The following is an 11,621-nucleotide window of genomic DNA, read 5'->3' as shown; positions in this document are numbered from 1 at the left end:
ATCCAGCCGTAACTGATACCATCCTTTATCATCCTGTTATAAAGTTCAGTGTTTTCTTCATCAGAGTACACAGTGACGAGGTCGGTGTATTTTTCTCTGCAAGCTTCCCGAGCCTCAGTATAAATCATGTCACCCGGAATGAAATGGAGTGAAGTGAGGAGACTGTGGACTGGAGGAGAAGAAGCTGTGGAAGAAATTTCTCCTGTTAATGTAGCAGGACAGAGATGAAAGGAGTGAAATGTGATGTGGATGAATGACTATGTTCTGTTTTCCATTCAGACTGAGAGACTGTTGGTGATATGAGCAGCTGCAGCTTAATACAGTGGTGAAGATTTATACAGATGTGGAATTTTATTTATGATCTGAAACAACTTACTTTTGGTCCCCTAAAAAATAGGCAGTTATATATGCTGTAATACAGTGGCTGGCCGTGCGTTTCACACCTAGGCCTTCACTGGTGTCCTTCCTGAATTAATCCACCTCTATAGCATCATCATGACGCCACGGCAATAGATACTAATCAACCGTTAAATAGCAAAGTAAAAAAGAAATTAGTCTACAGTGTTTCACACCTCACAAGGAATAGTCCATTTTATTACGGTTACTTTTCTCAAAAAAGACATTCTTGATGCCGTATGCAGCAAACTGCAATCTCTGGAGGACGCAGCATCCGAAATGAGACGCAGTGAATATAGAAACACTGTATAACAGTGCGCTGTGTCACAGGCTCTTATAGTGAACATGAATAACATTATATTACATACAGCAAAAACACAAATTAACACAATTCAGTCTCACAAGTTTCCTTTCAGTGCAGCAAAAAAAAAACAAAAAAAAAACCACAGTCCACCCCGGGGATCTGGAATGAAGGCAAACTGAAAACCCAGAAAAAAAAAGAAATCCCAAAAGCATAAATGGTTCTTGAAAAAGCTTACCAACTATTTTAAGAAATCAAAAGGATTTTCTTGAAAAGTCCACCTTGAAAATGTATTTGTAAGGACGTCCACGACCAAATCGATTTCTTCTTCTCTGTCAGCCATTGTGAGTTAAAATATATATATTTTATTTAGTTTGTGCGGTTCGCTGCCTCTGACTACTCCAATTATTACTCCATCGTTTTAATCATACACTAGCCTTAGTTGTCACATGGGATTGATGTTTCCTCTATAACCGTTCTACCTCAAAGCGATGACATCACAGACCATCACCTCTTAGTGTACACTCTACCTGTAGAACATATTAGACACGTCTCTCCACGTTATAAACTTGGTAGAACTATAACTCTGTCCACTAAAGACAGATTTACAAACAATCTGCCAGATCTGTCTCAACTTCTTACTAGACCCCGAAATGCAGATGATTTAGATGAAGTAACTAACAGCAAAGGCACTATTTTCACCAGCACACTAGACACTGTTGCCCCCATCTGACCAAAAAAGGTCAGAATTAAAACACCTGCACCATGGTACAATAGTCATACTCACGCCCTCAAGAGAGCATCCCGTAACCTCGAGCCAAAGTGGAGAAAAAACAAATTTCCAATATCACAAAAACAGCCTTCTTCCATCTTAGAAATATCGCCAAGGTTAGGAACATTTTATCTGTATCTGATGCAGAAAAACTAGTTCATGCATTCCTGACCTCCAGACTGGACTACTGTAATGCATTACTAGGTGTTTGTCCTGCATCTTCAATAAACAAGCTACAGTTAGTCCAGAATGCAGCCGCCAGAGTTCTTATCAGATCAAGAAAATATGATCATATAACCCCAATATTATCATTCCTTACATCTGATTAAATACACATTATCATCTAGTACTGCTAATATTATGAACAGCAGCTACGCTAATGCTGTTCCATTGTTTCCCTTCTTCTACCCATCCCGAGGCATACAGAGACTGTGCCGGCTCCAGTGGCATCCGGAGATGGACCAGCTCCAGCCGGGTTCTGCTTGTGAGGATTGGGATATTCAAGCAGCGCCGTGGACAACAACCTCCTTATTGATTTACATAACACTATACACATGCTGTATCTACATCACACAATTGTCACCCAAATGAGGATGGGTTCCCTTTTGAGTCTGGTTCCTCTCAAGGTTTCTTCCTCTTACCATCTAAGGGAGTTTTTCCTTGCCACAGTCGCCTCAGTCACCTCAGGCTTGCTCACTTGGGATAACATCTAGGACTGTCTGTCTGTCTGTCTGTCTGTTTATATGTTTGTTGTTTTCTTATGTTGTTTCTCATGTAAAGCTGCTTTGAGACAATGCTCTTTGTTAAAAGCGCTATACAAATAAAATGAATTGAATTGAATTGAATTGAATTATCCAATCAAAGGACGGGAAATTGCTGATGTAATCGTACGCCTGCTAGATGGCCCCAGTGACGCCAACTTGAAATCTGATTGGTTAATGGAACAGTTTCGTTGCCACTTATTTTAAGCTCCGGGCGCCTGCACTATTGATTCTGAAGGCCTTAGAGCCGGGCGACACAGAATGTCTGCCACTGTCTGAAATATGATTGGATAAATACTCTTATCATAAATATACACTACTGGAAGCAGCGCAACTGAGAGAAAAGCTATGAAATGTAGAGAATAGACTATTGGGAATAATTTAATACACATTCATGGAAAATATATTAAATATATTAAAATGCAAGTCAGTGATTCAGATCACTGCTGTTTAGGCCAGCAGAGAAGGACTTACTGACCCTGACGGTCCACCACTGATGTAATTCATTGATTTACGCAATATGAACATAAAAAACCTGACTTCTTAGCTAATAAAATTAATGTCAATAATTTTAATGGTGGAGTTTTTTTAATGAAATAACTACAAGAGTCGTGAACTGATTATCTTCTGTCTCTAGCTAAAATTTAAAAAAATGCTGCAATAAAATGCAGATTACTGTCCCTATTATGTCAAAATAATTTTAGTTCATCAGCTTTCTCAAAAATATAAATATGATGGCTAATCATGGTTAATTACAATGTTTGCAAGCTGTTGAACACAAATGATATACTTTAGAATTTAATAAATGCTAGCTAGCACTGCCTCTTAACAGCTACCTACCATTCCAGATAGAAAAGGCAATGCTTTCAGTCTAAAATAGAAGCTATTTATTTTTGCATTTAGTGGATGTAGAATACTATAGCTATAGTACTGTGGTGCAGTGAGGACAGCATTTTGACAATTTGTGTGTGTGTGTGTGTGTGTGTGCGCTGCTAATATCATAAACAGCAGCTAAGCTAACTCCTTTCCACTTGTTTCCCTTTTTCTACCCATCCCGAGGCATCTGTGCCAGCTCCAGTAGACAGAGGCCAACCCTGCGAGGATCTCGAGGCATCCAGAGATGAACCAGCTCCAGTTGGATTCTGCTTCATGAGGATTTGGGTATATTGAAGCAACGATGCTGACCCTATGTGGACTTCGAGGACGACAACAACCTCTTAATTAATACACACACTAACATTCTACATATGCTGTATCACACTGTACACTGTACATAACTGCAGAAAGGACATTGTTCATATCAAACTCTTCAGTGTTTATAATAATTTATAATCAAACTCTTCAGTGTTTATAATAATTTATAATCACACTCTCCTGTGTCACCCAAATGAACATGGGTTCCCTTTTGAGTCCGGTTCCTCTCAAGGTTTCTTCCTCATAAGGGAGTTTTTTCTTGCCACAGTCGCCTCAGTCACCTCAGGCTTCTCACTAGGGATGATTTTGTCTAAACATCTAGGACTTTTTGCACTATGTTTATTGGTTCTTATTTTCTGTAAAGCTCCTTTGAGATAATGTCTATTGTTAAAAGTGCTATACAAATAAAATTAAATTGAATTGAAAATGTGTGTGTGTGTGTGAACATACATGTGTGTGTGTGTGTGCGTGTACATGCAAAACTATGCAAAACTCTCAACCTCTCTCTGTCTCACACACACACACACACACACACACACACACACACACACACACACACACTCACCTGTGTGAACAGACTCACAATATATTGTTCACTACTTATTGCACTACCTCAACCGCTGCTATTGCATTTTTGCACAATACATATTGTCAGGCTGCTATATATATATATATATATGTGTGTGTGTGTGTATATGTTACAATCATATATGTTATTAGATACCTGGTCTTTACAGTTTCTCAAAGTTCTACATCATTTCATTTTATTTCATTTTATTGCACATGTTCTTTTATGTGTCCTGTTTTGTGTTGTCTTTTTGTACTTCCTGTCTTGTCTTTGCTCTGTTTGCACCCAGCTGCACATTTTACACTTTATGTGTCCTGGACGAACTTTCGGTCCTAGCTCTGTGTTGTTCTTGTGTTTGATCTTTATGTTGTATGTTTCTGTAGCACCAGGTCCTGGAGAAACGCTGTTTCATTTCACTCTGTACTGCGTCAGATACATGCGGGGGAAATGACAGTAAACACTCTTGATTTGACTTCACTGCTGTTCTCATTCAGGTCCTGTACATCTGCCACAAACTCATACACCAATTTTCTCACATCCTTAACACACTTTAATGACACACATGTTTCTCTACACAGAACTTTCTTTATATAAAACTATGTGTAATTAACACTTCTGTGCTCTTGTAGAGTTTTGAAGAAATAGAACCTCATGGATTTGAGAAATAAACCAAAACTGATATTTGTTAATTCCATGTTAATTTAAGCAGGTAAATTTAAAATAAAAGTGATTATTCAGGCAGGAGTGTTCTTCATGTCATAATCTTTAACAACACTAACATCTGGAGAATCTAAAATGTATTTCTATTTTAAATAATAACATTTAAAACTCAGTACATGAAGTTTAAAGCTGTAAAATCTATTAATTAGAGTTTTTACCTGAGAGCAGGAGGAGCAGGACTGACACAGTTACCATGGTGATGCCCTGTGTGTTTAAACTCCAACATCAGGTAAAAAAGGAACAAAACTACTATAATAATAATAATAATAATAATAATAATAATAATAATAATAATAAAATTATAGTGTGGGTCAGTGATCAGGTGAACAGATCCAGGTAAAGGCAGGCTTTATGTCCACATGATCACATGGTGCTGGCATGTAAATCAGTCTAAAGGAAAAACCCCAAACCCTGTGCATCCTCCATACAGAAGTCTTTTAAAACAATATTTATCCCAAATCATTTAATTTAATACTTTTAATCAGAAATTATACATAAATATATTTGATAAAGTTTAATCCTGAAAATATGAAAATGTTGGAATGGAAATGCAGATTTTATTATTTTATAAATATATTTTATTATTATTATTATTATTATTATTATTATTATTATTATTATTATTATTATTATTATTATTATTATTATTGTTGTTGTTGTTATTACTGTTGTTATTCATTAAGACATCAGTATTTGGTGAAATAAACAAAAATGAGGAAAATGTTGATCAGGAAATCATATGCAAAAAGTTTCACCAGGAAAAACCCCATACTTTGGATTTATGTCAGTGAGACACAGAAACACCAACAATGGGCACGTGAGCATCAGAACCATGGAGCAATAGAAGAAGGTGGGGAACCCTGGGGAACACATGGCACCAGGATGCACTACGGGAAGAAGGCGAGTCGGCGGAGGCAGTGTCCTGCTTTGGTCAATGTTCTGCTGGGAAACCTTGGGTCCTGCCATCCATGTGGATGTTACTTTAACACGTACCACCTACCTAAGCATTGTTCCAGACCATCTACAATAAGCATTTTTCATTCTTTTCTCCCGTACATGGTAGTTTTTTGCGAATTGATCTTTCTCATTGACAAGAAGTTGCTTCCTTCTGTTAGTACCTGTTTCTATAATCCTATAGTATTTTCAGATCATGCTACTGACATGATGGATATCTCATTTCCTGGTAGATCCTTATGGCGATCCCCATGACGCTTCAACTGATCACTGTTTTGTTCTTTCATTCCATTCATTGACAGTCACAGTGATCTTTTCACCTCCAACAATGTTATTCCAGACCTGACAGCGTCTACATTTTGGAGACATGCAAAGCTTATGTGCGTAGAGAGATAATATCTTGTTCTGCTTTTTTCGGGAAGCTCACTGTTATAAGGAGCATCTCTATTTCCATGGCAGATTTACAGTACATATGTGTGGATGCAAATGACCCTGAACTTATAAAAGAACTGCTTATGAAAAACACTGAATTTGATATTTTGACTGCTGATGGCGCAACAGAAGCATCATTAAAGTCTTATTATAAGTATTATGAGTTTATTATGGGTTTATCATATAAATCATGTGTATGCTTAAGTAATGGAGGCCAGTGGTAGGTGCTGTGCAGGTAATTCACTCCCCTGATCTAAAGAGGTGTACTGACCTCTGATGCTAGTGACTACAGTCTTTATCCTCCATGTTAATCTGACCGCCTCCCATGCTGGAGACCCGCTTGGAGTGAGTAGGACCCGTGGACGTTACACTTAGTTATATATCATTGTTATATGAAACTTGATGTTTGTGTGATTGAGAATGCAGTTTCGTGGTAATTCTTGGTGAAACATCCATCAGCACAGAGGTTTTAATCTCTTTGTATGAACACTTATTACAGGTTTTAAGGTCAGTGTTGTCACGTGACACAGAATCACTTCGCCTCTGAATCCTTAAAACTGTCATACAATGTATTTCTAATGAATTCATAAACCTTGGCAGTGTTATTTCCTGATGGTAAAAATTTTTTATAATAAATCATAACATTCATGTTTACTAAGCAGCACAATGTTTTTGATATTGTATGATGAAAATAAAATAGACATTAAGGCCAGGTCAGTTTATTATTTGTCCCCCCTGTAAAAACAGAAAAATCTGAGTATTTCTCGACAATCATCAACTGTAACTGTCACCACCCACAAGTGCTTTTCAATGTAATGAGTTCTGTAAATCACCCTCAACTCGTCCTGCCATGAATTCCAAAGATTGTTGTGAAAAATTTATTAAATATTTTGTTGACAAAATACCATCAGTGAGACAGGGCCTTATAGGACAGGTCCCTGAGAGCACCGAGGCTCCTCTCTGCTCAGCCAATCTGGTTTCTCTCTCCACTCTCTCTGATGTCGTTTCATCCTTAAAGCCGACATCATTTCCTCTAGATGTTTTACTGACCAGACTACTAAAAGAGGTTTGTAGATGCATGGGTCCTTGCCTTGTAGCCTTTTTTTATGATTGTCTCAGGTTGGGGTATGTACTAGACACTTGTGAACATGATGTGATCACTCCACTCTTAAAAAACCCATCTTGACCCTTCTGTTCTAGCTAATTTCAGACCCATTTTACACTCACTGTTCCTCTCTAAAATACTAGTGAAGCTTGTATTTTATCATTTACAACAATTTTTAAATGAAAATTCAATTCTGGAGAAATTTCAATCCAGTTTTAGAACACGTCACATCCTATTAAAGATTCACAGCGATATAATGCTAGCAAAAGACAGCAGCTGCCCAGTGGTGTTGATCCTCCTAGACCTTACAGCAGCCTTCAACACCATAGACCACAAGATTCTCATCTCTCAGCTAAAATAACCTGGTTGGAATGCGGGGTACGTGTTTGGTTCATGTCTTACACGTCAAACAGGAGCTTTTCTGTGAGATTGGGTGAATTATCATCCTCAAGCATCCCTCAACTATATGGTGTACCACAGGGATCAAAACTTGGTTGTCCTCCCTATATCTGCTACCCCTGGGTAAAATCATTAAAAAATACAATCTCTCATTTCACTTCTATCCCGATGACCAATTACATGTTCCTTTAAAACCAGATTCACGTAGTGAGCTCCAGTAATTGTCCAGCAGTTTATCTGACATTAAACATTAATAAGAAATCTTAATGAGAATAAGAGTGAATGCATATTATTTAGTTCACAGGTTTGCTAAGCGAGTAACCTCAGTTGTGAAAACAAACTTCTTTCAACTCTGTCTATTATGAAAGGTGAAATCTTTTGTTTTGATGAAAGACATGGACAAGCCATCATGCCTTTATAAGTACCAGATTGGATTACTGTAACGCTCTTTATTTCGGCATTACCCAGTCCTCTCTCCATCACCTACAGCTGGGTCAGAACGTTGCAGCAGGGCTTTTAACAGGTACCGGTAAGCATGCACATGATGTCAGACCATACAAACTCATTTACATCAGCGTGGTCTGTGTGCTAGATGACCTGCAAGGGCACCTGACCACACCACCAGGCACAGGCGTCGGGCCAGGGAGCATTTACACTGGACGAGGGACCGGTGGGCCTCAGTGCTGTTCTCTGATGAAAGTCGATTCACGTTGAGCAGAAATGATGGCCGCCAACGATGTTGGAGACTAGAGACAAGAGCGCTATGCATCAGCCACTGTTGTGGTGGTGTTACAGTCTGGGCAGGTGTGTCCACTCAATACAGAACTGACCTACATCTTGTGAATGGTACAGTGACAAACCAATACTACCTGAATAACATCATTAATCCAGTCATTGTGCCCCTGCATGAACAACACAGGCCTAATTTCATCTTCATGGACGACAATGCTCCAGCTCATCGAGGAGCATCATTAGGGAACGGCTGCTGGAGGCTGGGGTACCTCAAATGGAGTGACCTGCACTTTCTCCAGACCCGAATCCCATAGAAAACCTCTGGGATCAGCCGAGTCGCCGTGTAGAGGCTCGTAACCCTGCACCCCAGAACCTCAATGACCTGAGGGCCGCCCTTCAAGAAGAGTGGAATGCCATGCCTCAGCAGACAATAAGTCGACTCGTGAACAGCATGAGACGTCGTGGTCAAGCTGTAATTGATGGTCAAGGGCACATGACAGATTATTGAGACATTGAGATTTTTTGTTGTGGTATACCCACCACTGTTGTTGGATTTTGTTTCAGTAAATTGTTTGAGATGAGGAAATCACCATTGCAGCTTCTACTTAAATGTCCTACTTTCATGATATAATATCACTGTAGCGTGAACTTTTTACATTTTCCATAAATTTCACCCAAAAGCCAAATATCCTTAACTTTTTTTGAGTAGTGTATGTATCCTCCCCGCACCAGCCATTGATCAGCAGTAGCCCCCCCTCCTACACTTCCATACCTGGATCACACATCTCCACACCTCAGTGCCACCCCTGACACCTCTCACCATCAAAGAGGAAGATGTGAATAGGCTGTTTAAACATCTGAACACCCGCAAGGCTACAGGCCCAGACTCTGTCTCCCCCTCCACCTTGAAGCACTGTGCCGATCAGCTGTCCCCAGTGTTCACAGACATTTTTAATACCTCACTGGAGACCTGCCATGTGCCAGCCTGCTTCAAGACCTCAGCCATCATCCCAGTCCCCAAAAAGACAAGAATCACAGGACTAAATGATTACAGACCCGTCGCCCTGACTTCTGTGGTCATGAAGTCTTTTGAGCACCTTGTGTTGTCCTACCTCAAGGACATTACAGACCCTTTCCTGGATCCACTACAGTTCGCCTACAGAGCCAACAGATCTGTAGACGATGCTGTGAACATGGCCCTCCACTTCATCCTCCAACACCTAGACTCCCCAGGATCCTACGCTAGGATACTGTTTGTGGACTTCAGCTCTGCGTTTAACATGATTGTCCCAGCTCTACTTAGAGACAAGCTCTCCCAGATGAATGTGCCTGACTCCATGTGCAGTTGGATCATGGACTTCCTGACAGAGAGACAGCAGTTTGTGAGGCTGGGTAAGCATGTCTCTGACTCCCAGAACATCAGCACTGGATCCCCTCAAGGCTGTGTCCTTTCTCCTCTGCTATTCTCCCTGTATACCAACGGCTGCACATCTGGTCACCAGTCTGTCAAATTTCTGAAGTTTGCTGACGACACTACCCTCATCGGCCTCATCTCTGATGGGGGCGAGTCGGCCTACGGGAGTGAGACGGACCATCTGGTCTAATGGTGCAGCATGAACAACCTGGAGCTCAACTCTCTCAAGACAGTGGAGATGTTAGGGGATTTCAGGAAGGACCCAGTCCCCCTCCCCCGTCATCCTTTATAACTCTCCGGTGACGTCTCTCGAGTCCTTCTGCTTCCTGGGCACCACCATCACCCAGGAACTCAAGTTGGAGCAGAACATCAGCTCCCTCACCAAGAAGGCTCAGCAGAGGATGTATTTCCTGTGGCAGCTGAAGAAGTTCTCCCTGAGAAGATACTGGTGAACTTCTACACTGCCATCATCAAATCTACCCTCACATCCTCCATCACAGTCTGGTTTGCTGCAGCTACAGCCAGGGACAAGGCCAAGCTTCAGCATGTCATCCACTCTGCTGAGAAGGTGATCGGCTGCAGTCTCCCATCTCTTCAGGAGCTGTACCTCTCCGGATCCCGGAGACGTGCAGCCAAGATGGCAGCCGACCCCTCTCACCCTCTCAACGAACTTTTTCAGTCCCTCCCCTCCGGTCCTCCTCCGGTCCATCAGGACCAGGACCTCACGCCACAAGAACAGTTTCTTCCCCACTGCAGTCAGCCTGCTGCCTCACTTACCCCCTGATCACCCCCCCCCCGAACACTCACTTTGCACTACTGTTCATTCAAACTCACACTTTTGTACAGAATATTTATCTCATGCTAGATTGTGTACACACCTCACACCTGTATATATGTTACAGTCACTTTCACTTTTTACATTCCATTGCACTACTTCTCACGCAAGTCACTTTATACAGTATTTATTTAACTTATTCTAGCTCTTTTCTAAAATTGTGTATATTTGTACAGACATTTCATACCTGTGTAAATGTTCACACCTGACACCAAGACAAATTCCTAGTACTGTAAAGTGCTCTGTGCTGTCCCTTTGCTGTACCTGGCAATAAAAGTTTTTCTGATTTCTGATTCTGATATATATTATATATACATATATTTTGGGTAGATTATGAGGTTTTGTGCAGTGCAGCTACTAATTATTTTCAATTCCCTCCTGTGTAGTGCACTGGAAACTGCTGAATGATTTTTTCTGGTCTATATCATCAGGGTTCAAGTTTCAGAACTGGTGTAAACTTCTGCGCCTCCTAGTGGTCACTCGGCATAACAACACTTTCACATTTTACCTTACTAAAGAAACCACGCCCCCTCTGTGAGCTACTAAAGATAGACTCTAAATCTAACAAAACTTATTTTAAGAAGACGACAAAATATTTACTGTGATGGTGCTTTTTTTTAAAACAATAGCATAGACTAAATATGAAAATGATTTCTCAGAACTCTGCTGCAGTTGCTGTCAGTGGTGTGATTGTGTCTCAGGGTTTTATTTATTATATTCTCACAGTAACGCTAGAGACAGAGGAGGTTTTCACGTTCACTTTCCCAGTTTAATACCCGTTTTATAAAACAAACAACAACAGAACTCAGGAGTGGAAATAAAGTGTGTAACTGGGAGCATCTCTGTTTCACTGCCAGGTACAGAGAAATGAGAGTTGTAAAAAGAGAGAGAGAGATTTGGTCCATTTACGCCACAACTGTACATCCATTCTGTACATTTTCTTGGCTTTCTTTTTAATGCTGTTTATAAGACACACTCGTCCACTTCCCCTCAGGTCCCTGAATCACGGTTCAGACAAAACTACAAACAAAAACAGTA

At 40.4% G+C, this 11,621-nt stretch overlaps 1 protein-coding gene across 2 annotated transcripts in view; it reads right to left on the bottom strand.

Annotated features, from left to right (window-relative positions):
- Positions 1 to 11,332: 11,332 nt before the first annotated feature.
- The window catches only part of LOC131370951 (period circadian protein homolog 2-like), a 26,141-nt gene continuing 25,852 nt past the window's right edge, over positions 11,333 to 11,621 (bottom strand). For both annotated transcript variants that reach the window (XM_058418579.1, XM_058418580.1), the window contains exon 23: positions 11,333 to 11,621. This exon is cut by the window's right edge and continues 1,704 nt beyond it. The gene's annotated coding sequence lies outside the window, so the exon portion shown is untranslated.

This window comes from Hemibagrus wyckioides, linkage group LG20 (genome assembly GCF_019097595.1).
Source record: "Hemibagrus wyckioides isolate EC202008001 linkage group LG20, SWU_Hwy_1.0, whole genome shotgun sequence".
In the NCBI taxonomy this organism is placed as follows: Eukaryota; Metazoa; Chordata; class Actinopteri; order Siluriformes; family Bagridae; genus Hemibagrus; species Hemibagrus wyckioides.
The sequence above is the reverse complement of the archived record's forward strand: the minus strand, read 5'-3'. Positions and strand labels throughout refer to the sequence as shown.